The sequence below is a fragment of the Dromaius novaehollandiae genome, chromosome 15 (genome assembly GCF_036370855.1).
Source record: "Dromaius novaehollandiae isolate bDroNov1 chromosome 15, bDroNov1.hap1, whole genome shotgun sequence".
In the NCBI taxonomy this organism is placed as follows: Eukaryota; Metazoa; Chordata; class Aves; order Casuariiformes; family Dromaiidae; genus Dromaius; species Dromaius novaehollandiae.
The window spans coordinates 22,497,228-22,524,634 of NC_088112.1; the positions used below are offsets into that span (position 1 = coordinate 22,497,228).

Below are 27,407 nucleotides of genomic sequence, written 5' to 3' on the forward strand. Positions count from 1 at the left end.
CCCATGAATGTCCATTTACCCATGAAATACAGCAGGGTGAGCAGAATGCAGGAAAAAAATCTGCTTCAAAGTTAACCCTGTTAACTGTCTGGGAAGCAGTTACAAAGATCTAGTTTTAGACTGTGCTGAACTGTCAACAATTATTTAGCATATTTTAATGTAAACATATTTTAGCATATGGATTTGCTAGGCTGCTAAACATAAAATTATGTGACTGTTTCAGTGTTTGCTGTATCACCCTACACCTCATCTATAATCCTAAAATTCTGGAGATTACAGTATTAGGAATTTATAGCTTTTTGAAAATAAGACAGTGACTACCTAGAGAGGTCTGAGATATCCTGATGGAGAGATGCAGTCACAAAAGCAAATCCAAGGTTGTTCCCTGGGGAATAGTCACAAAGACTTCCCTGGTGGGGAAGGACGAGAAGGGAGAGAGCACGGCAGATGCCTCAGTTTCTCAGCCCCAGTTTCTTCAAGCTGTGGCCTACAACTACCCTCTCGGAGAGTCAGAAAGATGGAAGGGACAGACAGAGACTAACTGAATACTGATAATCTCTCTGCACTGAACTGAAGTTATTTCAGGCAGCTGCTGAAGTTATTTTGCTGTCCCCTGGTCAATAAGCTATATCACCAACCAAATATCCCTACAAGGGAGCTGAGAGAGACAAACAGAGCTAATCTTTCATTTTAGTCTCAGTCGGCAAGAATAAGGTGCCCTCAGTTTAAAGGAGAGAAATGAGATTCTAACATTATTATTACCTTCCCCCCCCCCCCCCCCCCCCCCGCTTCCCTCTTTATAAATTGAGATAAAATGAAGATAAGCTAGAACAACAGATGAGCAGTAACAGATAAAGGGCTTCAAGTATGTAATGGACTATACACATTGATTTCAACAGAATGAATGACCTTGGCCGTACCTTTGAAGATAAATCAGCAGTTTCATTCTTTTTTAGTCACAAATGCTAACCCCCAAATTCTATTAGCCAGCCTGTTACGACAGTCCCTTTCCAGCGTATCTGGAAGGATGCAGGCATTTGTAGACATTATCTAAAATGTAATTTCTGCTTTGTCTGTGATCTTGCCTGGGTTAGTTGCAATTATTATTAAGCTAGTCTACTTACTTTTTAAAATTCAATAAAGACATCTAATATGTGCAATTTTAACATAATGTATTGAGAATAATATGTATTTAGTGATATTACCCGTACTAAAATAAATGGTGCTACTCATATAGCTCTGAGCTTTACTTTCACCATTAGCCCAAAAGAACTGATCTTGACCTATTTATAATTACTCATTAGAACCACAGCATCTGATCTCATTCTTTCTTTTGCCATAAGATGCTCAGCCTTATTGTGAACACTGAACAACTGCAGAATTTTACTTATGCTGTGATTTGGCTAGTGTACATAGGTATGCATATAGATATACATAGACAGATACAACAAGTGCTCATACAACATGTGTGGTTAGGATATCCACATGCAACAGAGCCAGTAAGAGGGAAACATAATTCTTCCTGTTGCCACCAGAGTTCTCCCTGGCCCCTCTCACTAATGAATTAAGCCAGTCTGCACCTGTGAGAGCCGAGGAGCACACAGGCTGAAATAGTATGTCTTTAGGCATGACAGTAAAGAATACAGAGGACGCAGGAAGGCTGCAGTTTCATAATAATAATAACCTAAGTGCGACTGTCCGTTCATGTAGTCAGGCTTCTGGACTTCTAAATTGCACAGCTAAACCTTGAAGGGTAACTTGGGATGGGGTCAACGCCCACGCATGCACTAACAGAAGGATTAAAAATATGCCTCTAGAAATCCCTCAATTAACAGCAATACTAACAGTATTACAGTAATACACCCATCCTTTTAATCCAAATGACCTCCCCTAAACCTGTGGGCGAGCCAGCCCACCAACAGCTCCTGCCAGCTGAGCGGCAGCAGGCACCATGCTGGCTACTGCCCCCCGCCACCCCCCCATCCTCCGAGGAGGAGGCAGCCTTTAACTGCAACCTCCCGACTGCGGCTACTGATTTCCTACACTGCAGGTTTCGCTCCTACCAGCCCATGTCCGAACTAAGGACTGGTTTGAATGCCGAATTTAGAGATGTGGTAACTTGACTTGCACAAATTTCAGTGCACGAGTAACTCACCCCACACCAACATACACTAACCACAGCTTCTTCTCCAAATATGTCCTTCAGTCACCATGGGGATGCACCTGTGGGTGTATCACCTCTGTATTTTCAGGAGTAACCCCCCAATGCAGGACAACTCTCCAGCTCATGAGAGCAAAGGCTTCTTGCACCAAAACTCACTCCTACAACCAGCTGGCTCTTGAGAGACTGCCTGCTCCTCATGACTGACTGCTTACAGTTCTTGGAGGCAACACACGATACTATTCTGTCATTGCTTTGGGTAATCGAACCTCACACCAATAGGTCCCACAGTCCCTGGAAGATTCTTCTTGAATTAGCACTAGTGTCAGTAGCAGTAGAGGGAAAAAGAACAAACAAAAAAAACCCCCAAAACCCTCTCTTCTTTCCTGATAAAAGCGTTTCTTAAGGGAAAAACTAGCCCTGACCTCGGTAACAAGATTTAATCCCCTAAAATGCAGAAGTCTAGATACCTTCAACCACTGTCTTTACCCTAGTCTCTCTGCTTTTTCCTCTAGCTTTGTATCCTGCTTATGACTGCTGTTTTTGCATGAATTATCCCATACACAGCTACTGCTACATGTGTGTCACTAGATTACAATTTAGCTCTTCAAGCTGTCCACAAATCTAATCTATTGATCTAATTAATTATCTACAGAAGTCTTTCCAGTTTTCACCAGCCTCTTTGTGCATTCTTGCCTATGCAACTTATACCCAACACAAAAGACTGAAGTTCTTCCCTGGTAACTCCATTTTTTTTTAAATCACTCATATCTTCATGCCTTATCTAATACCTTCCTGTGTTGCAGGACAGTATTAATACTTCTCTCTGACAAGCATGTTTGAGTTAATTTTTCCAGCACTAGGAATAAGAAGAAAACTCAACTAACAATGCAGAACAAAATCTGGCAGTTTAATTGCAATTGTACAGTATGTCTCCCCAGTGAGAAAAATCTGGGCAAGAACATTTCTTCCCTACTTCCCTGCTACAGCCGGTAACTGTGAAGATAACTGGTTATCCTGTATGACAGATCTGAAGAGGAGTGACAGCCTTCATCTTCTTTAAACTTTTGGTGATGGATTCAGCCAGATCTGTAGCATAGACTGGAATAGCAGCAGATGTCCATTACCTAAGGGACCAGATCTGAAAGCCGAGGAATCGCTACAGCTCAGTGCTCAAGCACTGCCTTTGAAAGATGCTTCAGGCCGGGAGGCTACCCAGAGAAATAGAGGGACTATTAACTTGACTCTGTGAATTATCTTGGGTATGCTCGGGATCCAAAATTGGTTTTCCAGCCAGACTGTATTAGCCAGAATAGGCCAAGATGGAATAATGCAAAGTCACTGAAGAAGAGATTATTGCTTTTAATATAGAGAAAATAAACTTCTTCATTGTCTTAAGTTAATTGACTGAAATTGAGTGCATCAAGAAGGATAAAATGTAGGGTTTTAAGTGATCTTGAAAGGCAACTAGTCCATCCTCCTACCAACATACATCTACACCCAGCTCTGTGAAGTTCGTATAATCTGGTTTTAGGTATTTCCAGTGAGGGATACATAACAGCCTGCTTAGTCAATCAAGAACACTGGACTAAATAACCCCTTATCAGGAGAATTGCCCTAGTGTTTAATGTCAGTCTACCTTGCTGCAATGTAAAGCAATACCTACAGCAAACACTAAGGACAATTTATACTCTGCATTTCATTACTAATTCAATTATCCAGAGATTTCTCATGTCTTCCCTCAGTCCTCCTCAGCAGGAAGGGCAAGGAATGGTGAGGACATCCCCTGGCAAGGGAATATACTCTACCTATTCCAACACCAGGACCAGGCCCCTGAGATACCCTGACTGAGCTTGTTGTATGCCCCGTGTCTAGGGATTCTGCTACAAAGCAAAAGTTATGGTTTCTGAGTATCTCATACTGAGGAAGGCTCTAGAAACCAAGCTCCTTCCTTGGCAAGCACTCTTAAGAAGTTATGCCAATCAAGTGGGAAAAGGCATTTTGCAGTTAAGGTGGTTAGCTCTACTTAGTGGATGCATTTCTTGTGCATATTTCTTGTGCGTATTCTCTGCAGTCAAATTCAGCTCAGACTGCTTGCTGGCAATCTTTACCTTTCCCACTGATCTCCCCTGACTAAGCAGACAACCAAAGCATCCTGGGTAATTTGCCTGTAGCATCCCAGATACACTTCGACACTAAAGCAGGCAGGCACAGTCTGGATCTATGCTGGATATTATACCAGGACTATATAGCAAAATGCACTTTAAATTTCCAGTTTTTATATACAAAAGCTGATATTTAGGTATAACAAAGAAATGGGTATATTTCATCAGGACAGAGGCATCAGCCTTGAAGGGCCACCTATCACTATGCTATCTACACTTCCAGTGGTTCCTCTAGGCTTAAAGTCAATTAAGCACTAAGTGTTACACCAGGACCTGAGTGCTGAAACCAGCTTCAATAAATTAAACTGAATTTGCTCCTTTGAGTGGACTCTTTATCAAGCATTAAATCATTTCATAACATCAGCCCTAGCAAAATATTAAGCTGTTACAGCTTGTGGGACAACAGATTATCTTTCTTTGTTCAATACTCAGCTATAGCCAGTATCTTGTTCTTCAAACTAGAGCTTAAAAAGCAAAGACATGGGGGGGAATAGCCCTTTCTAACTTCTTCCAGCTACTAATTGATGCCCTGAAACAGGAAAATGGACATTCCCTTTAGATCTACCTGCTAGGGATATAAAGTTATTCTGCTTTTTAAAAATGACTTAATATTGTATTTAAATTCTTTCTAAAAGGACGAAACAGGTGAGATCTGTTTTCCAGTGATCATTTCTCCAGACAGACCCAATTTTCATCCTGCAGCTGTATTTCAGCACTGTTATAACTAATAATCTCCTCCAGGTTAAATCTTCAAAGGCATCCCAACTCATGTATTTAAATGATAACAAAAAAATTCCCTTAACTTCTTGACGTTAATGATCTTCATTTTCATTTTCCACATATTTCTCTCCTTATAATAGCCATTTACTAAATCTTCATGAGATTTTTTTTATAGTTTCAGTGAAGGAATATTTGCATAATTATTAGTGCATAATCTACTTTAATAGTCCCACTGATTTTTACTATTATAGCTAAATGGATGTAGTGACAAATTTAACCATATGAAATTCTGGGCACTTCTTGAGCAAATACTGTGTCTGCTGGAAAAAAAAAACTACTTGTACGTGGTCTCTCTTCAAAGCAAAAGATTGTCAACATTAAAAAAAAAAGAAAAGAAAAAAAATAATGCTGACATATACTGCATCTAGGAAACCTGACTGATGTCTTCAACCTCCTCACTCCTAAGCTTCTCACACTGACGTCTGTTTTGGCCTTATCCTTTGTTAATTTTTATAGAAATAAAAGATAGTACTCACGTGACCTGGAGAAAGTACTACAACATTCAAGCAGAGAAGAGGACTCATGAGCCTTCAGAGAGATCCAGCTGAGGCAAGACCAGACACAGGACTGGGCAGGGTATCAGCCTTCCGCCTTGGGCAGCTCTGGCCCTGCCAAGGGTGTTTCCCTCAGTATGCCTCCAGAAAGGTTCAATACAGACAGGCCCCTGAACAGTGCCATCGGTCAGGTGAGGAGACAGATGGAAACCCAGGGCTGGCCATGCGTCGAGACAGTGGGCCTTGTGCGTCTGCGAGGCACGAAAGCACTCACAGACGGTGCTACTGCAGTGTTGCTCTGGCTTTGCAGGATCCCAAAACAATCTAAGCTTTGCAATGGGTGTTTTGAAAGTAGTTTCTAAAATAAAACAAAAATACTCCTCCCAGAACAGTGGATGCTTTATAACAAAACTTGTTTCAGTGTTATTTATTTTCTCATACATTAAGTAAGAGAGCTCAGGAAAAGAAAAAACCCATAAAACAGAAAAACAAAAAGTAATGCAGCTAAGCACTAGTGCTCAGCTTTAGACTGCTGGTATTATGTTGTCCACTGATCGGTTTTTACCTGCATCAAATACTGGTTTTGATGCAGTACAAATACCTAATCTTGCATTCGCTGATGACTGCTCAGTTTTGGCTGAGCCTGTTGCCTCCTATTTTCAAGGAGCCAGAAGAGGCACCATTCTGGGATTTCACATGGAAGCAGCACAGTAGCATTAGCACTAGGGAAATAATAACCAAATAACACAAAGAGGAAACACCTTATGTAGCCAGTGTTCAGGCTGCAAGAAACTGTCAGATCTTAAGGAAAAAAACAATTAGCTTAAAGCAAGACAAATATAGCCTAATTTTCAACCGTGTCTCCTGGAAGCTCAGGAAATACCTGTGTATGTGCAGCTACATGATGCTCTTGATCAGTACACCTTGGCAGTCCTTGGTCAATGTTACATTGGTTTTTAGACTCTGTGCTGATCTGGTAAGAAAATAAAGAAAAAATTCCAACAGCTGATATGAAATGTGTAGCTTTACCTTGCTGTCTTCATTGCGGGGAGAGGCAGAAGTTTGTTTATTCTCGTTACCAGTAGTGTATGCGTTTGTTTTCCTTTTCCCTACGTTAAAATTTTGAAATTTAAAAGGGAGAGTCAATGATGAGAGGCACCATACTGCATGCCAGGTTACTGGAAGAGGGAAAAACCCCTCAAAGTGCTCGAAGTGTTTGACACTAGGTACAGTCCCTCATTTACATTATCTTTTGCAAATGCATTAGTTCTTTTCACCATACTACTGACTTCTACTTCCTGTGAATGCTTTTATGTATATTTTTATCTGACACGAGACAAGAAACATCTCTCTTTCCAGATGAAATTGTTGCACCTGTCCATCGTCTATGCCCAGGCAGAAACGGTTTCTGTTTTGCTGATGCTGCTATGAGAAAACGGGATCCACTATTAACGGGTTCAGAGCTGCAGGGCTCAGCGATGAACCAGTCCTGCAAGAGTAGCAAAAAGGAAATGATCATTTATTACTATTACTGCTTACCTACGGTGCTGGAGAATGAAAGCCACAACAGAGGCTCAGGACCTCTTATGCCTTTTCCTGAAACAGAGCCGTTTCTCTTGAAATACCTGATCTCCGTTCAGCAGTTTTTGACTCAGCATGTAAATAAACCTGAGGGAGGGAGCCGGTTGCCTGGAGCCACCCAGCACTCTGGGTGCACCACGGACCTTTCCTGCCCGCCGGGGCTGGGGTCTGGCCGGTCCCCCCAAACCCGCATGCACAGGGAGATGCTCCTGGTCTTGCCCCAGCACGCTGGGGACGCAGCGAGAGGTCACACTGCAGGATTTACACATCTCCTACCAGACCGCACACCTTGAGTACTTTTGCTTTCAGGCCAACTCTTGGAAGTGAACTGCTCCAGTAATGGGCAGTGACAGAGGAAACGAGAAAGTCATCTTATGATTAGGCTGCTAATAGAGGCAAATTTGGAGAAGCAGCTGTCTGCTTTGCTACAGTTTGAGGCACATCAGTTGGCATTACACTCAGCTGCACACAATTCCCCTCAAATCCCTGCATCAGATGTTTCTTGTCAGTCAGCTTCAGGGATTTAGGGGCACTAGCCAACAGAAAAGTGTAGGCTCAGTGCTTTGGGTAAATCTAATGCTATCTGAATATGGCTCTAGCTTCCCAGTATCCCTTTTTGGACTCACTGCTGTCTTCCCTCATAGAATTGATTTGAAAATATATAAAAGGAATCTCCCAAACTAAGAACACTGAGGTATCTGGCAACTATGATAACAAGAACTATATAAGGAGACAACTTAGAATTTTTGAGAGAAAACATCAAGCTTCTGGTATTTTCCAGCTAGATCATACTCTCTATATAAACTGTCATTTCTAGGGATTTTTTTTTTTTTTTTAGACTCTGCTAATAGATACTGATAAATGTTATTCTCCTTAGGGCTTGTCAAGAATTGACGTGACTGATACTCTGTTCAGGAGGTAGGCAAAAATGTTCTGAACAGTATCTGCCAATATGACAGATCACAAATAACAGTCTAAGGCTAATCTGTACTAAGGGTTTCCTTTTTAAATATTTAAAATTGCTACAATAGCATTTCAGGTATAAATCATACCTCTTTAAGAAAGCCACAGTAAAGATCTTTTGACTTATAAAATCTGGGAAATAAGTAAGAAAACCAAGTATCTCAAATATATGTAGATGACAGTGTGGTGCAAATGCATCTTTAGGGCTGTCTATATTGTTTATGAAAATGTCAATGTCCAATTCATATTATTTACCAAAATTATCAACATGTTATAATTAAGAGATTCCTCCAGTCTGAACCTGTAGAGTGAGAATGTCTGTTCTATCCTAGATTTTAGTTCAAGCCTAAAGTTTAAATCATAATGCCTTATTAGGAGGAAGGAGTCTCAAGTGTAAAATATTCTCTTCTTTAAATGATATATTAAATGATCATTCCTTACTTATTTTCAGATGGGATTTAAATATTTCTTCATATTCTGTTGTAGATAGCAAAAGGATTAGCTGATCATTTTTTTCCCTTCATTAAATAAAGGACTCAAGAGCCCAAACGTTTCCAGAATATTGCAATACTGGTCCAGACTCTCAGGTACTGTAAATCAGCACTCGGCTCCATATTGTACTAACTGTCTGTCATTCTTTCCTTTTACACACAATTCCCATTGAAATAGAGTAGAAATACTTATACGATGGGCACATTCAGTTCTCTGAGACAGAAAATAATAGAGGGAAATTAGAATTTGACAGATGAGTAGGTTCAGCTAGAAGCAGACATGAACAGAAGCTATAGAATTCAGTAACTGCTTTTTGTCTTTTTTCTGTGCTTTTTAATACTGCTGTATGAATAAGAAAGCTGGATGCTGTGACCAGGCATTAGTCCACGCTCTTCCAGGCTTAGTCTAGCCAACTCCTGGTGGTGTTCTACCACACTATTTCTGCAGGATGAAAGTGTTTTAGAGTAGTGGCCAAACTTTAGGTATTTGAATTTCTTCCTGAAGGAGCTCTTTTTCATTACAGGAGAAGCATGAAATTTTTCAGTCTTAAGACAGATATTGTGAATACCTCTTAAGTGTTTAGCTTCTCAAATTACTCTTTTAGATATAGCTCCAATGTTGTATGAAGAGAAAAGCTTTAGATTCCTATTTTTATCATGATCTGTTTCGAGTGCTATAACTTCTGTTGGTTATTTCAAAAGATCCTGTACTGATTCATATCTATATAAAAATAGTTTATACATGATAAAAGCATTAACACATGCCAGGATTTGATGCATCTATCTATTGGGAGAAGACACACTAATAATGAACATCCTTCTGTTTGTTATATTACTTATTCTACTCCAAGGATTTAAGACTTCTGAGACAGTATACAGTATTCCAGATTTGTTCTTGTGTAACAGCTAATATATAACATTAATTATTAGCTTTTCAGCTATATACAGGCCACAGCAGGAGAAGCTTAGGACTTTTTTTAAACAGGACCTGTCAGGATAGCATGATTAAATACTGCTGTCATATTCCAAAATTGTGCATACTGTAATCCTCAGTTTTTTTCAACAGTTTTGACGGTTCCTTATTTCCATAATAACAGATAAACAACCGTGCAGTACAAGGCTATAATTTCATTGATTGTTCCTGGCAACCTTGTACACTGTGACAGCTCCTGCAGCTCAAGTGATTTGTCACTTGCAGCTCAAGATGGAACTCCTCTGTGTTACACTGGCTCCTATTTTACATGTAATCTGTTTACATTTCACATCCACAAAATAAAAATATAAAGATCATATAAAAATCTGATGCTTCATTTTCCCCCAGATGCACGAAGTCAATGAAGGCATCAAACCGTGCTCAGGCACCCAAACGGAGACAAGGTTTTCCTCTGGTCTCCAGTACTCCTTCCTCTCCTCTCTCACCTTGGCACCTAGCAAGGACTGAGCCATCCTTCTTTGACTTCAGGCAAATATTGTGAGGCATGGAAGGGAGAAAGTTCCCGTCAGAAAGGGAGCTGACATGCAGCTGGAGAACCTGGGCTGTCATATCCATCCCGAGCTGGCTCCGAGGGCTTCCGAGGTGACAGCTTTGCTCTCCCCAGATCTGCTGAGACACAAAGTACCAGAGAGTAGAACTAAGTAACTGGAAGAGCTGGAATTAATTGCTCTGCTCCCCACCTTTCTAACTCTCTGTGGGACAAGCACACCAGAATGCAAACGTGACAGTGTACATTTTACAATTTAGGAACGTTTGTGGAAACCACCACTAACATATGGCTGTTCAAAATTTAGTGCTATCTTCTGTATGACAGACAAATGATCAGAGTTCTCCCTTGTAAATGATGCAGCTGTAAGGAATTAGGAAATAGCTTCTGCAAAAATAAATTTATTGGTGCAATCTGGTTTTACGTGGCTAGAATGGTGTTTATAAAATATTTAAAGTTTGCCTTTACAGTGATGAAATGAGTTAAAAAATGTGTGGGTCTTCATTAGTGCTATTTCATATGCAGGTTTGTTTGGTTTTGTATTGTCTCTCCGTTAAGACTTTCAAGAAAAGTTGTCCCAGATCATTAGTTAATAATTATTTCTTCAGTGTAAAATCAGATTCCTCGAGTTAGCACTACTGGCTATGAATTTAAGATTATGCATAAACCTGTATGCATTTGCTCCATATTTAAGTCATTCCGCTATTCATGCAAAACCTCATCAGAACAGATAATAAACCACTTCATGAACAGATGTGCCACTTATTCATCTAGTTCTATAATGATAATGAAGAAAATTTAATCTGGAGTGTCTATGGAAGATGATCTAAAAGACAGATTGGTATGAATAATAAAGACACTACGGAAAAATTAAAAAACTGACATGAAAAGGCAATCATTAAGTATTCTACAATACTGCCTTTGATACAGCCCGACAGTGAATAAAAACAAGCACCTCTTGGGTGCTGGACTCCACAAGGAGCTACTGTTTCTACAGATGTAAATGCTCTAAATTGCTTTTACTTTAAAGAAGTATAAAAAATGATTTCTCTTTCTACAGCTGGAAGCAACATCTGACATTGCAAAATGCTGAAAATACGTTGAAGAGAGATTGGCTATTTCAGACACATCCAAAGTGAGCAGAGTAACGTATGTAGCAGAATATTTATCCAAGAAATCAGAAAAGGCAAAGACAAGTGGAAATCTGTGAAACCAACTTGCTCTGAACAGCTCCTTACCTCTCACTAGTGAGATATACGTTTATCTGTTTCCTCAGATATGCTGCTATTGATTCTTGTCAATAGAAAGAAATCAGGAATGCACTAGAGACAGAAGACACTTGTAGATTAATATTTTCAAAGACTAATGGAGCTGTACAGCTATATAATTTCTGTTAGCTGTTGAAAAGATCAGTTAAAATCCCCAGTGTCTTTGAAGACAAAAAACCATTGCATTCAATGTTGGTGAAATGTCCTAGACTGACGACTGTCTTCTATTTATTCCAAACACAAGAAAAGCACAAACTGTGTAATGCAAGCTTGGAGGAATAGGATATCATAGTTTGATGTCCAAAAAGTTGCATAAGCTCAGAAGCTGATGCTGGCCACCAATTAAACATTAATGAACGTTCATGAGATGCAGGTGAACTAGACCAGGGGCAAGTCACTGTTTGCTTCTCCAAAGGACAAGTGAGAAGTCTCATGTAGGAGCAGAACAGGGGACACACCAATTGCAGCTACAGATAAATAGTCATTAGCAAAGTTGTGGGGGAAAAGTTAGGCCTGGAGTGGGGCAATGCTGCTGTCTTTCAGCTGGAGGGAAGTTAATGAAACCATTCGTGAAACCACCAATGCAGAAAACCTTGTGAGCATGTGGATGCACTCAAGATCCTTTTAACAGAATTAACTATGCATTCGAACCCCTCTCCAGACCACAGCACTGCTTAAGCAGGACCAAAGCTATAAGGAGAGACAGCGCTTGTGGCTCTGTTAGTCCGTTTAGTCCCCACATTTCCCATGTCCTTTGCGCACAAAGCAGTGGGAACCCCTCGCATGAACCCTCTGGAGCTGGTACGGTGCCAGAGTGGGGTCGGCTTCCGTACCCGAGGCCAGGAGCGCCGGTGGGCATCCACCAGCGCTGGCGCAAGCCTTTCTGCTGGGTACCAAGTCCAGGAAACTAAGTGACAGTGAACAAACATGACAACCCTCCCTGTTCTCACTCACCAGCTCTGCAGGCAACAGCAGGGGCCGATGGAACAGCTTCTTCCCCCTTCAGTGCCTCGGGTTTCAAGGAGACCGAGCTCAGCACAGAGACAGGCTGTGTTCCACTTACGCCATTTGGTGCTCCCCGCCTGCTCTGCCTCACCCAGGGACCTGCTTACTCATCTGCCCCTCAGCATGAGTAAGACAAGCAGATTTAGACCTGAATGTCATTAGTGCAGGAAAACTGAAAGGGAACTTGGCAGCATGAATAGAGATTCGTATCCGGACAAGGCACTACTTGGAATTACTTGCACAAACACACCGTACATTGTCCCTTCCCCTTAGGCCTTACTATCTTTATATCCTCTGGTGCTGTGCTCCCACGTCCTCAACTGCCAGAACTGAAGTTATTCCCTGTAGGAAATGACCCTGAGATGAAACAGCCCCATAACAGTAAATCTTTCTTTTATCAGTTTGTCAAAGAAATACTGTTTTTAGCACCAAAAATATTGCCAGCCTCTTTCAGCATCTGTCACAACAGCAGCAGCAGCCACTGCCACAAATTCTGGGTGAAGGAGACAGAAAATAAAAAAATATTGTTTGAGAGGACAATGTGAAAATTGGGTTCCTCTTTTGTGAGGTCCTTCCACATCAGATATACCCGGCAGCAGTACATGAGGGGAAGGATTCAACCCCAGTACATAGACGGGTCTAAGAATTTACTATGAAGTTAAGCTACACGGCTGTAGCAGCTGGGACCTGCTAAGGCAGAGTTTCTTCAACCTGTGATGTTTTCTTACCAAATTCTGTGTCAAATCCTGGTTTATTAGCTTTCATTCAGTTTTCCCATTGATTTCAAGAGAACTAGGATTTGCTTTAATTTACTGAACTCTTACCTTAACTGACACATTTCTGATTCAGCAGGATGTCCTCCTTGTCCTAGTCATTTACCAAAATAGAGAAGGACACTGTAATATCCGTGTGCGTTCAGACTTAGCATATAGGAGCACAAATATATCAACAGAGTTTAGCTATCAACTTTTTTACACACTTGCTGTGGCAACACCTAAAGATACCAGCCAGGCCAGAGTCCTATTTGCTAGATATTGCCTACACCTGTGTCTGTCTCTTGGTCAGGAAAGGAGTGTTCAATACACATTGTCAAAGAAACTAAATATGTAAGAACACAACATTAAAAGGGCAAATCCTTGCATATCAGCCAGTCCTCTCAGGCTGAAGTCCAGAGACATTCAGTTTTTTGTTCTTCCTCCTGTAATCACAAACTAGTTGTGGTACATGCCATCTTTTACCAACAGTTGCCAGAGATCATGACGGGTACCTGAGGTGGTTTTAAATCCTAAAGAGAGAAGTAGGTGACCCATTGCCTGGGATCACTTGACACTTCTGTTTCCTTGATCAAAATGAGATATACTGCCACCCACTAGCAGCATCCAGCTGAAACGTGCTGGAGATTCAGAGAGCCACCAGCGAGTTTGTTTCCTTGGTGATCACTGTCAGATCTAAAACACCAAGATGAAATGAAAATAAAAACATATCAGAACTAGTTGTACACCTTCCTATTAGTTATATGCCTTCTCTAACAGCAACAGCTAGCCTTTCATGGGGTAGTTTTTAGTACTTTTTGCAAGTTCTCTGCTTCTCAAGGGCTAGCATGAACTGGGTGAAAGAATATAGTATGCAATCTTCAAATGATGCAGCATACATTTTAATAGTTAGATTGCCTTATTCTTAGCATAGCTTCAATACAAGATACACGTCTTCCCAAGGACAAATAATTACTTGAGCAGACTACAGCAATTTGTCAATGAGAATTACCCTGAGACTAGTTAAAGTTCATAAGGTGCATCATGAGTCACCATTACAAAGTAACAGAATTATTTCTCTCACTGACACAAGCTGAAAATTCAGTAACAAATTGGTTTGAAATATAATGACCTAAAGCTAAGTCAGGGATGAATAGGTGAAGAACTATAGGAAAAGTTGTTTCTCATTTAAGAAGCAAATATGAGGCTATGTATTTTGAGAGCTTGAGAGGAAATCTGCTCACTGGTAAGATGGATATAAAAACGAGAAGGAAGAACATCCAGATGATTTCCATTTATTGCTATGGTCACAGAACTTACAAAGACAATAAATAATCCCAGAAAGCATTTTAAGGCCTACACCTTTAAAGCACTGGTGATTCAAGACCAAACTATCCTGCTTTTGGCAGCTGTCACAGATAATACAACACAGCAGAGCATGTAGCTCCAGCTGACGAGCTGCAGGAAGCACATGGGAATGCACTGGCCTGTTATGCTGTGCCTGTTCATCTGCCTCATGTACTACTGCGCTTTTACATTTGCTAGTAACGGGGGGAACTCTGGACTCCCCTGCGCCATCCTCACCCAACAGCCTCGGCAGAACGGCTGCTCCAGCCCACGGCCGCCGCATCCCGCGGGGAGCCTGCAGCCCCCGCTCCGCTCCGCCGCGGTGCCGTGCCCGGCGTGTACCGCTGCAGCCCGGGGGCTGGCGGGGCAGATCAGCACAGAACCGCTCACGTTCAGTCTGAAAAGCCTGGGGCAGTTTTTCTTGCACTATCCATTATTAAAGGTTTGAATAAACACATCAAGGCAACTAAGTGGCAAGTGGATCCTGTCTGTCTTTTCAGACTTATCAAAACACAACATGTGAACGTCTCATCAGCAAGGCTTACTGCAGTCCATGCAACGAGAGCACCCATCTCCTCCTGCGCACCAGCCTGGGCCGCCTCTGCCTGGTGCTGGACTCTTCAGCCAAATTGCTCCTGGGCATCTGCACCCTCCACTGGCTTCCTCTCTTCTGAGAAAGGCAGCAGCTGTCACCAGCAGCCGGAGAGCCCCTCATCTCCTCTTGCAGCAGCTCGCCCTTCGCCCAGGAGGAGCACCAGAGTGGCCAGGGAAGCAACGGGCAGTCAAATTGTGTCTACTGTCTCTACTAATTCCAGATTCCAGGTAGATTTTACAGAACTATACTTTAAATCCTGATGGTGAAGTGACAGAGCGAGCAAATATGGCCACTCACTGATCAAATATGCACTCCGATGGATTACACACCATCTTAGCTATTATAAGAGAATGTATATCATCCAGACAGGAAACTTTAAACAGGACACAATAAACATCCTTCCTACTACAGTAGCAATTTACCATCTGAACTTTGTCTTCTCCTTGGATAAAAGCCACTGGCTAAGAAACAACTGATCTCAATCAAAAGGAAGCATTCCTCTTATCTGCATAGCTAAGCAATGAAGAAACAGTTATCCTGAGTTACTGTATATCTGTCAGTCCATTAAAAGTATAGACTCACGATCTATATATGGAATGTAAGACACTGCCAAAATGACTCTTGCAAAGAGCTCTTTTTAAGAGCTTGCAATCTATGCCTTGCCCTTCACTTTCAGAACATTTACTAAAAAGATAAGGAAAAATATAATGTCTTACACTTCCTTTATATCTCCACATGCTTTCGCTTGGTAATTTAATGGCTACTCTGTTTGTTAAGGATGTATGTGTTGCATAAGGCACCCTCCCCTCCATCTCTCTGCAGTTAGTCTGGACCCTTTGCAGTGTCCTCACCCACTTTGGTGCACATGCAGGGAACTTCTTCCGTGCATTTGGAAATAAGACCACAACATCTTAGCAGTGATTTCAGTTGTACCGTTCTGTTCTCTGAAATATTTGCCACAATGAGTTTGTTAATGACCTATTCCTAACAAAGCAAAGTAGTCTAAGACAGTGGCACTTTCAAATGAAAAATGGAGGAGTATTTGACATGGTTCTTTTCAAACCCGCTCAGCTCCTGAAGACAGGAAAAATTTGCCACAACTTTACAAATGAGAAACCCGTGTCAGGTGATAATGAATCCCCAATACTGAATGTGAATGTAGTCTGAAATGCTCAGACTAATGAAGAATGGCTGATTTCAAACAAAACTGATTTGACAATCATTTTCCCCCCATATTCTGCCATCTCTTGTAGAGAGACACTGCCACGAGACAGAGATGTCAAATGTAAATTATTCTAAATTTTAAATCACAGTATTTTTGACAAAGTATCTGAACTCTTTTTTCTTCCTAAACTCCTTTTCCAGTAATGACTTTAAGATGCAGCTTACCATCTTTGGGCTAAGTGCAGCCTGCACTTATCTCACCCAGGATTTCTAAAGCAAGAGCCTTGTCATCCCAGGTTTGCTTTACTGCCAATGGATCATGAACTGTTATCAATCAGCTCCAAATTAACACTGATCTAGGCCAATGCTTATGAGAGCAAACATTGATTACAGATGTTTTAGTATGGCAGTACATATGCCATATTAATTACAGGAACTACTGTTAAAACACTATGTTCTTCAAAAGCTATACTGAGTGGAAAAACAGCTATGCTTTGTAGGCAAATGTATTGTGTACTAATAAATTCAGTGAATGTTTAGGATTTCTCTATATTACGTAAGAATGAAATAAAAGCAGATATAGTCATAAAAATTACAATTATGGTGTAATTCAGTCTGCATATAATTTACCAGAAAGTTGCCTTCACATGTATTAGACAGCTGCACTAGAACTACATTGCTGAAACTGATGAAACCATGCCCACAGCTTCTGTTTTGCTGGGTCTTAGACCACTATTGCATTGCCACAAAACAGGCCTAAAGGCAGAACCACCCCCAAGCACACGTGGAGATGTCAGCTGCTTCACCACCGCGCAGATCCGATGCCTGCACGGCTAGGGAACGCGTGGTGACACCAAAGCGGCTCTCAGGGAGCCACAGGCTGTCCCTCTGGCACAGTCTCTAGCCTAGGGGACCAGTGGGCTGTGTGGACATCCTAGAGAGGTCTTGCTCTTTCTTTCCCAGATGCAGATCAAGAAGAAATGATTCTGATGGGTACAGATGCCATACAGACGCCACCGACTCATCGCACAGGCCTTAGCATGCCACACTCTCATCCAAACCGAAACAAACTTTTGGCAGTTCTCCCACACTGCACAGAACTAGGTGGCTGGGGAATCTGGTGCAAGTCATGTTTATTTTTAACATGAATGTTCTGCAAAAATAATTGTGTCAAACAGAATGAGCAGTGCACTGGTTCCATTTCTATTCCAGTTACCATGGTTGCCAGTACTTAAGAAATTGCCTGAGAAAGGAAGAGAATTGTTCTCTCCATGCTGGGAAATGTCTCCCTACCTCACTCCTGCCCACATAATACAGCAATGCTGCCGGTCTCTCCTTCAGATGTGAAAGCTTGCAGAGATCTGCTTTGCCAGGTGTGGCTGACAGAGCTCAGTTCCTTGTAGTTTATCACTGCACTGATAGTACAAAACTCTTTATCTCTGCTTTGTTTTTATGTAGGGAGAAATCTTCCTTACTACAGCTGCCAGCAGACATCCTTGGGAGAAAAGTACGCTTGTATCCCAAAGGCTGTTCTTGCATACATCATCTGACCCAGTAACAGTATGCAGTACTATACGTAGAGGAGTAAGGTGGAATAGAAGAGCAAACTAAGTGCAGACCAAAATGATGCTCCCTTAGGCATAATGTTATTGCGTTATCCACAGTTAACTCTGAAGTGTCCCAAGATGAAAAAAAGTGGACAGAGAACAGGTATTTCTGAAACAGGATGGATTTAAGCACAATGAAGTGAGCTACTTAACAGTGCGATCCTTTGCCATCGTCCGGTTGCTAAGCAAGGGTAGCTTGGCAGCCAGGCAGTCCCTCTTCTCCATGAGGTGTTCAGCAGCGCTTACACCTAAACAAGCAGCCTGCGCTGCATCCAGCGCCTGTATAACGTGTCAGTGCGTGCCACCAACAGCTGCCTCCCCCTGCTACATGCCAGGGCCTCCCACCCGCCTGAGGTCCAGCTCTCATTTCCCCACTGCTATTACCTGTGTACGGGATGGACCTGACCCATCTCGTTCTCAGCAGTCACCACCAATGTATACAGAAACCTCCTAGCTGCTAATTCCCTCAAGTATGCTCCATAGTTCAGAGCAATAAAGTAGTATTAGATCAATACACATTCAAAAAGTCTTTTGACTCCAGGTTTGCTGCAAATCCTCCAGTAGGCTGATTTCCCTCAGGACATTTAGCTCCCTACATCCAAGTGAAGACCTCCTCCGTACAAAAAAAGAAAAAAAAAAATCACACCAAAAAATATCTGAATGCTGTGGTTTGAAATTCACAATGAATTATTCATTATCAATGAGAAAAAAAACAATTAGCTAAATCATGATTTATCTCTAAAATGGTTTCCCAGTCAAAACGGACCTTGGTTCAATTTAGCTTAATTTAGGAGAGACAAAATGGGTTTTAGTACCAGTTTAACTAAATTTACACCTTAACTTATCTGACCATTTCCATGAAGACGGTTCCCTTAGTCCAAATACACGCTTTGCCCAAGAAGTGTAACTAGTAAATTTTGTTCATCAGTACTAGCTTCTCTTTTCTACTAGTTTTACTGAAGTATTTAATATAATCCAAGCTTTACTAGAAATCTAGGGTGAGAGTGTTAAACTGGGCAATGAAACAGTAACAACCCCTGTTCAGCTTTCTCTTCATTTCAGCTTTTCAGTTGTATCTATTCAAGGCATTAAAAATGTCCTCATAAATGGTTTCCAAGAACAGCCTTCATTCCTAAGCAACCCTTCATTTCAGAATTGCTTAACCTGATTCCATTTGAATCTACTCCTACCAGCATTCCACTTTTAGTTTATTGTAAAATAAACTCTCAGAATGACAGGGTGCTGAATATGAAGTTATTCTTGTATTAAAAATAATTATTGCATCATTTTAAACTATTTTGTCTAGATGACTGTGTCCTGCGGAGGCACCCCACTGAGTCCTCTGCAATTTGAAAAACATAAATGAAGGTATTAACTCTAAAGCTATCTATTGCCAAAATTAATTCTTTTGAAGAAACAACACAAAAAGAATGTTTCTACTTTTCCAGATTTTCCATTAATTGACTTAAGTTCCACAAAATAAAGAATGATTTTCAGACATCGGCCCTGAAAGACAGACCATTTGCGATGCAGCAAATTGAGCCTTTTATAATGTCATTCCTATCCCAACTTCAGGGAAGTAGAAACATTTTTGCAGATAACACACTGTACAAAAAAATCAGAGCTATCTTTAAACAAGTTGCCTTGTGTGGCTCGCATCACGAAGCAGGCAGATTTTGCACTCAGGCAAGCACGGAGGAAAATACACGGCGCCCGCGGGAAGCCCAACGCTTCCCTGCAGGCGTGGGAGGCAGCGCTGGTACCACCAGGAAGGGCCCCCCTGCCGCGAGGAGGACGAGCCAGGCGCGAGGCACGGCCGGCCATGACCCCCCCCGAAACACTGCTGCGGGTGCCGCAGGGCATCGAAGGGACACAACTCCCAGCCACTGATAATCACCAAGGCACCCGAAACCGAATAAAGTGGGAAACAACGAAATGTTTATTTTTCATCCAATTACTGGCTCCCAGGAGAACAAGGGCATCTATTAAGTATTGGTTGTGCGCATGGGCTGCTCTTTTGCTATAAACATGATCACCCTACTTTAGTCAATAATATCATTTGACTGAGGTGACAATGCACATATGAATACAACATTTTTAGAAAGCGAAACTAGTCTTCAAATGAGATATCAACTAGAAATTTCAAAATTTTCTCAGATTAAATTTTTCTTAAAAAATCAAAATATGTTTCATTTCAATTCAGAGAAAATTAAACACATATCACTAAAAATTGTTTCCACTGAAACAGATTTTTCCTGTTTTGATAAAAAGCTGTTTTGGCCAGCTCTTCCTAGGCACTGCACATACCATTCCCTGCCGTAATTCCTCAGCTTCATTATTTAAATGCCTAAACAACCCTTTGGAAACAGAAGGGAAGACAGTGCTCTGCAAGCACTTATTTTTTCCCTATTTTCTGGTACTCAGCTGAGCAGAAGGCATCATTGTATGTGGTCACAGCCACACCTGTGTTCAGACACTTCAATCCTACTGCCGCCAAGTACCAAACCAGAGCAGGCCCCAGCAGGTATCGCAGGCAAGACAGAGACGTGGGTCTGTACTAGTTTAAGCCTCTGTGACACTCCCAGTCATCTCTCCCCTTGCTTTATGTTCTTGGTTTTTATTGAAACTGCTAATAAAAAACAGTATGTATCTAAATTACCTAATATCATCTGGTGCTCCAGGACTGCCTGCTGCCTCTGGGCGAGCGCTCTAACCCAGCGGCGCTTTATCTGACCTCCTGCAGCGTCTGGGTGGGAAGGATTTTGCCTCAGTCTCCTGGAGAGGTCAGTCTAGACAACCACAGCGGCTCTTTCTGGTTTCAGGATCTGCCAACAGAAAAAAACCCTAATAAAAATATCTGCATCATTGAAATTGCAGTGAAGAACTGTCACAGAATTCAGGCTGACTTGGCCTTGTTGTTTCTTACTAAACGAGTACCTAAGCTGATTGCTACCTATTCATAAAATCATCCATCATTCCTCACAAAATTTGGTACGAATTCATGTAAAAAGTCACTACACATGGCAATATTCACCTTTCATTACTCTCCTGTCTTTATGCTCGTTCAGCCCCGCTGCAGCAGTAACACAACGGCCCAGCACGAAGCAGCCGCAGCCCCGGCCGGAGCCCGGGAACACCCGCCACAGGACAGAGGGAAGACGAGGACACGAGGCAACGCTCCGTGGACACATGTAGTCCGTTCTGTCTCAGTTACACAGTTCACGGGCAGCTAACAGCCCAGTAATGACAGACCTACATGCTGGATTATTTTTAGGCTTATTTGAGCAGAGGCTCCTTTCCAGTGAGCACTGCTCTCTGACCAGCTCTGGGGAGAAAAGGGACGCAGACACGCGGACGCAGACACGCGGACGCAGACACGCCTTCAGATGCTTTGAGATCTAAAAAACAAGTCATGAATAATACGAAATTCCACTGGCAATGTACATAATGTACTCAAGAAGCACAGAAAAAAGAAGGGCACTTGAGAGCCGGTTCACAGGAAGTGTTCCAAGGGCAGCATTTCGCACGAATACATCAAATAATGTTTTAGTGAGGACTTATAAATATTAATACAGCACCTGTTTCAATTACTTCCAACTGCAGGAGCAGTCATGCCCAGTGTGTATGGTGACACAGAGAGAACGCAGTCCATGACAAGTCTCCCATGTTTACTTTCATGCCCTTTTGTACGATTGCATAGGCTTTATTTTTAATTGGCACTCTGGGGTAAAAGCAAAAGGTAACCTAATCATGGTCTGAAGAAGGTAAAGCTTCACAATTTAATCTCATGAGTGCAATATATGTGCACCACATCCTCACCAAAAAAGTAAGTTCTTTTGGTACCAGAACTTAAGAAAGATCTCAGAAAGGGATGTTGGTCTGAGCTATGTATGCCTGTATCTAGAATTGCCTTTGGCTACTTAAATTATTCAGAATTTCTCCGCGTATTATCTCAGAGTAAGCACTCTCCTACATGGAAGAAAACGCAGCAGATATTAATGTTTGTTCAGTGTCAATAGAGAATTTTTTCTTCCCTTCATACCCTGTAAGACACTACCTTGTTACCGGCCGGAGACTCTACGATCAGAGGCTCTAGGAGTCAAACTCTTTATAAATGCTACTCTCGTGTAATAGAGAAATTAGATTTTGGAGTAAAGGGCAATCCATTCAGTTCTGCCCACCTGAAAATTTACAATGGTTGAAAGCAAGTTACTGTATTTCACCTGATCCTGAAACCAAACAGAATTTAACCTCTGAATGTAAAACCAGCTACGATTGCTACCTCCCCCAGAGCTCCCCAAAACAGGACATCGTGCCTTGTGCCTTTTGGACTTGAAGCCCCTGAGCTGAGACTTGTCTTGTCATTCCAGTCCAGCAGAGGTCTGAGCACCTTGCTAGGATTCACCTAGCAATAAATAATGATGGCATGACTTAAGAGTTTGGAATAGGAGTGGAAGAAAGAATAACCACAAAACATTTTTCATTAAATAAGCTCAAAATCCCTTACTCAAGCCATGAAATACTCCTGTGATATAGTGATGAATAAATACATTCAACCATAAAAATATTATGTATCTGTTGTTGAGTCACCTCCAAACATTTAAGTACAAAAAGCTGTTATATACTACCATTGTAACATATAGCGTATTACCACCTGCACCTTCTGAGATTTTTTGCACTCACAACACATGGAAAACAAGTGGCATTTTCCTCATTTTATAGATGAACAGTCACATCAGGAGACTTGTGAAGGTCACAGAGGCAGACTAAGGAAAATGGAAACTTGCTCCAGAATCTCTGGACTCCAGAAGAAAACCGTTCCTGCTGGAACATATTTCATCATGAACATGCACGAGCTTTCTAATTAGGTGCCAACGCAAGTGTTTCAGAATAACCCAAGTCAGTCAGGAAGGAAAAAAGACACTGCAAGGAAGTAATGTATCGATTGCCTTATTTTGCTGTACACCAAACTGATAAGTATTTTAATTTTATTCAGAAAAGATTTCTTTCTGCCCTCTTTAGTGAAAGAATTAGAAGTGGACTCAGAATAGCAGGGATGTTAATTCTTTTGCCTCTGTCTACACATGAAGAGACTGGCTGTTCAGCTACTTTGGAAGTCAGATTTACTGGACTGGACTAAGAGGAATAAAAATGTGCATGGATAATACCTCCTACGGTTTATTAAAAGATTAGGATCTCTTTAGAAGGAGACAACCCTAAGGAAGACAAACCTTCATCTAGAGCCTTAAAGTGCTTCAGTAAAGATGTTTTAGAAACTTCTGCAGACTGGCTTACAGAGCTCCAGAAAGCTGAGAATAGGGATGTGAAAGGACAAAAGCAGGGAGAGGCACCGGGCTCCCCGCAGCATGAAGAGACAGAGCAGCCAGGCTCTGCACACAGGCCTTTAAAGCCAGGGGAAATCCTGCGAGTGAAGTTACTCACAAGGCCAAAGCAAAAAAGGAAGTAGCTGTAGTAAACAGCAAGGACTGGAGCACTCTGAAAGGCCAGTGGACAAACAAAAAAGCTGCTCGATGGCTGGATGGAAGAATGTTGGAGCAAAGAGAAAGGAGAGTAAGACAGTTTTTTACATGTATTACCCTAAGGAAAGAGCTTCCGGAGGATTAACATCAGTTAATATTCTAAATAATCCTTGCTTTTCTCTCTTCTGTTTCTCTAGCCCTCTTCTTCACTCAAGCTCTACATACACCAAGAGGAATAATGAACAGAGTCATTTGGACATTTTAGTACTTCACTCTATTACACCAGTATCTTGGGACCAAAGTCTCAGTGTTCTCACCCTGACCTTCCCCTGTTTATTTCTACCTTCCTGTTTTAGTCGGATGGACCCTTAAATCGTGACCCCCTGCTAACCTCACCCTCTAGGGAGCTGGATTTTTCTGTCATCATTCTTCAACTGTTCCTTGAAGCCATACTCTGTTTCTGACATGTTTTCCCCAAGCAAAAGTCGAGGTTCCCTCCCCCCCCGCCCCCCTTCAGCAATTTTCTACAGTAAATAAAAAAGGAAACAGAATACCTCCTGGAAGTCCCACACTGCTGAGGCTTTTTAAATAGGAGCAAAACTCAGACATGAGGCATAAGGGATTAAGTTCAGATTAAGCACAACATAGACACATTGGTCCAGAGCAGAAGATGACAATTCAGAGCTACCCTACAGAAGAGGAATTAGTGGAATGAAGGAGGAACAGCAGCAGCCTGAGACTGAACAAGATACAGAAGAGTCAGGATGTAATGCCCTTGAGACTACTTGCCAAAACCAAGTGTGGACGTGGAAAAGGCTTCCTTTATGTGAATATTACACCACCATCTTATTCTAGTCTGTCTGCAAGAGATCATCGACAATTAATTGGGTCACTTCCTTATCCTGCTCTGGGAGTTAGGTACTTTATGGATACACGATTTCTGTTGCTGCCTGACCTACAAGTACAGGGTATCTGCCACTCTAAAGAAGCTTCAACATGAAAAAGCATGGAGTGATGAGCAGCACATACACAAGTGATGGGCAAAACAGGTAATACTCCCAGCGTCCCCTTAAATATACGCCATTCCTCGGGTTAACACTGTTAGAAAAATGCATCACACGGAAATTTATCCTTCGTTTAACAAAAATAAACACATGAAGTCAAGTAACAGGTTGCTGTCAACAGAAAGCAGTTCTTGACCAAACATAATGATGTCTTTTCATGCAGCTTTAGTGCTCCAGCATGGTTAATCTTTGGTCAATATTCTTTTCACCTTAAAGATATACAAGATGCATTATAGTGCTTCCTCCACTAGGAATCCTGCACATAATATTACAGTCATCAGAACTGAAATGCAAATCCCTTTGTCATTTCTTCCCTCTCCTTTGCCTACGAGAGATGTAAGTTAGAGTGGAAAAAAGAAACGAAGAAATGGAAAAGCTTCTGCCGCCTTAGGCACACTCTTACTCACTGTAGATTGTGGTGTTCTGCTCGCTGAACAGCTGGCTCCTTGTTAATGCTTCATTTACTTGTGATTACCAACTGTGTATCTCCATCTATATGTTCAACCCCAAATATTTAGTTTTCTTGGGGGCTGGAAGCTGGCTCTCAGAACACTTAAAGATCTGTTTCCTCCTGTTCAGTTTCTACTCAATTGTATTGCTCCGGAATAGGCAACAGGAGAGTTTTACTCCTGTCTAAAGCCAGGCAGGTAAGCAAATATTTCATGTTAGGCGTGGAGACAACCCCTCAGTGGGATTTTACCTTGTGCTTGAAAATCAGCTATGTGCTTAAATAGCTACTGATTTGTGTGATCTTGGAATATGTTTAGCTGCCTTTTTTTGTATGTTTATCAACTGCACCCGTCAGGGAATGTTGTAACCAGTCAGTTACACTCATATCTGAACTTAAGAGAAGTTATTGAAAGAAGTTTTGCAATTAAATTCAATTTCTGCTTCAAACAAATAGAGTTTCTGTTGGGAAGGAATTTCAGATTGCTCAGAAATTGAGCTGTATATCAATGGCAGCTTCAAAACAAGTCAGTGATGCTGAGAAAGTGAGATGAAGTCATGAATTGATGGGAAGGTTTTCAGAATGTCACACAAATCAAAATCATGCCTTTTAATTGCAAAACTTCTTTTAATTCACAAAAGCAGGAAAGGCTAAAAGGGTCAGAGAGAAAACTTCCTCAAACCTCTGACCCTGTACTGACTGAACTTTTAAAAAGTTTTTAAATATTTTTAAATGCTTTACAAATATAAACAAAGTAGATCTTAACACTGTCTCCCACTTTTTGCTCTCTCATATGTGATCTGAAGCAACTAAGAACTAACTGCACAAAATGGAGGGAGCTGGAAAGGCTGCATCTCCTGCTCAAAGGCTGCGGTGAGATGGAACAGGTAAAAGATCTCTGGATCTTTGACCTCAAGTCATACTTTGAGCTGCTAACCCAAACCAGTGCTCTGCATCTTTCCCAGAATTTCCAAACCAGGTTACCATTTCCTGCCATCTGGTGCCACGACTGCACAACCATATGCTCATATTTTCTGTGAGAATCAACTAGGGTTTCAAAATGAATTCCACTGCTACCATGCAACACAGCAATGTTATGAAATATAGTGACGAATCAACTGAAATGAATCTGAAGTGTGCAGATGCACCTTACTGGGTAATTTTCCACTAAACATAGTGTTTCTGTTTTTGAGCCTATTTTCCATTTATTTAACTCTGTCCATTTGCTTTCTTTGTTGTTGCATTATGTTTGTAATGAATTTTCATTTTGTACATTGTAGAGAAATCCTTTTTTCAGTCATCATACAAATGCTGCTTCTTGTTTCCTCATCTAAGAATTCAGAAGCAGAAACTGTAATTTTCCAGTATAGAGAAAAATGATGTTTTTGAAGATTGTGTTCTGTGCAAAGTAATTCAAAGTACATCACATTTCTTCAACTGTGAGAACCCTGATCATCGGTTTCTTCTTCCTATTAATAAGCTGTTACCAGTAACACTGAAATTTAGATTCCTGAGTAAGCATTACAAACCTAGAAGTGAAATATCCTCAGCTGCTCTTCCTTAGACTTCCTCCACTACTTGCCATTACCTGAAAAGAAGGAACTGCGAGTACACTGCTTCTGTTTTAAATAACGTTCCATCTCTGCATTTGACAGAGACACAACACACAGTTTGAAAAACATATGCCTGGTATATGAGGGGCTAATGTAAGCTAATAAAAAGTGAAATATACATTTAAGAGAGATGCAGAAGTGGAGACACTGAGCTGGAAATCAGCGAGCAGTTCTGCTCCCTACTGTGTTGCATACTGTAATGGTTCACTGTTCTAGAATTAAAATTACTTTCTTTGAACATTGTTTGCCTCCACAGTTCAAGATAGGGCTAATTATGAATAACAGGCCATACTGTTCTTCTCTCACAGCTTTTTGTTTAATGTGAGGCTTTGTATTTGGATATTTATTGTGCCAAATTATCCTTTCAATTATTGAAGCTTAGATCTGAAGCGTTTACAACTGGACGTTCTTGCTGAAGGAGAATACAAAATGAAAAAGGATAAGAAATAGACATGCACTGTTCTTTGACTCCTGCCTAATCCCCCTGCTAGCATCATACAAGTCTTTGCTGTACCTGCAACGGGAACTGAAAAGATGTACTAACACTTCGATTTTCATCATAACTTTTCACTTTTTAGGCCAAACTCAAAGCCGGGCTCTGGCCTTCACAATGTATGACTGAAAGCTAAAACAAGACACACTTTAGGTCAAACAACCAGTGTGCAAATCCACTGAAACCTGGGAAAGGCATGCCTGTTAATCAGAGGTGAGAGAGAACTGCAGCAGGATTAATATGCTACAAAGAGGTTTTTTTTTTTTTGTTTTTTTTTTTTTGTTTTTTTTTTTTTAGCAAAATGCAGTGACTTGAGTCTATCTGCTGCTGCTAGCAAATTTTGCAGTAAGAACAGATAGGGATTTACTTCTGGAAGAGCTTGTGTAAGGTCTGAGCAGCTGAATGCTGTTCTTCATAATGAAACACAGCCACTGGCTGCACCACACCTGCTGTTC

The 27,407-nt window shown here is 41.3% G+C and overlaps 1 long non-coding RNA gene across 9 annotated transcripts in view; it reads right to left on the minus strand.

Annotated features, from left to right (window-relative positions):
• LOC112994142 (uncharacterized) overlaps positions 1 to 27,407 on the minus strand; it is a 71,433-nt gene that overhangs the window by 13,230 nt on the left and 30,796 nt on the right. For 5 of the 9 annotated variants that reach the window (XR_010391801.1, XR_003261874.2, XR_010391805.1 and 2 more), the window contains 4 exons: positions 20,514 to 20,679; positions 10,055 to 10,235; positions 6,484 to 7,089; positions 5,583 to 5,958 (listed from right to left, as the gene is read on the minus strand). This is a non-coding gene — a long non-coding RNA (uncharacterized LOC112994142). The remainder of the gene's footprint in view (positions 1 to 5,582; positions 5,959 to 6,483; positions 7,090 to 10,054; positions 10,236 to 20,513; positions 20,680 to 27,407) is intronic. The other 4 variants (XR_003261873.2, XR_010391804.1, XR_010391802.1 and 1 more) reach the window with 4 other exon arrangements.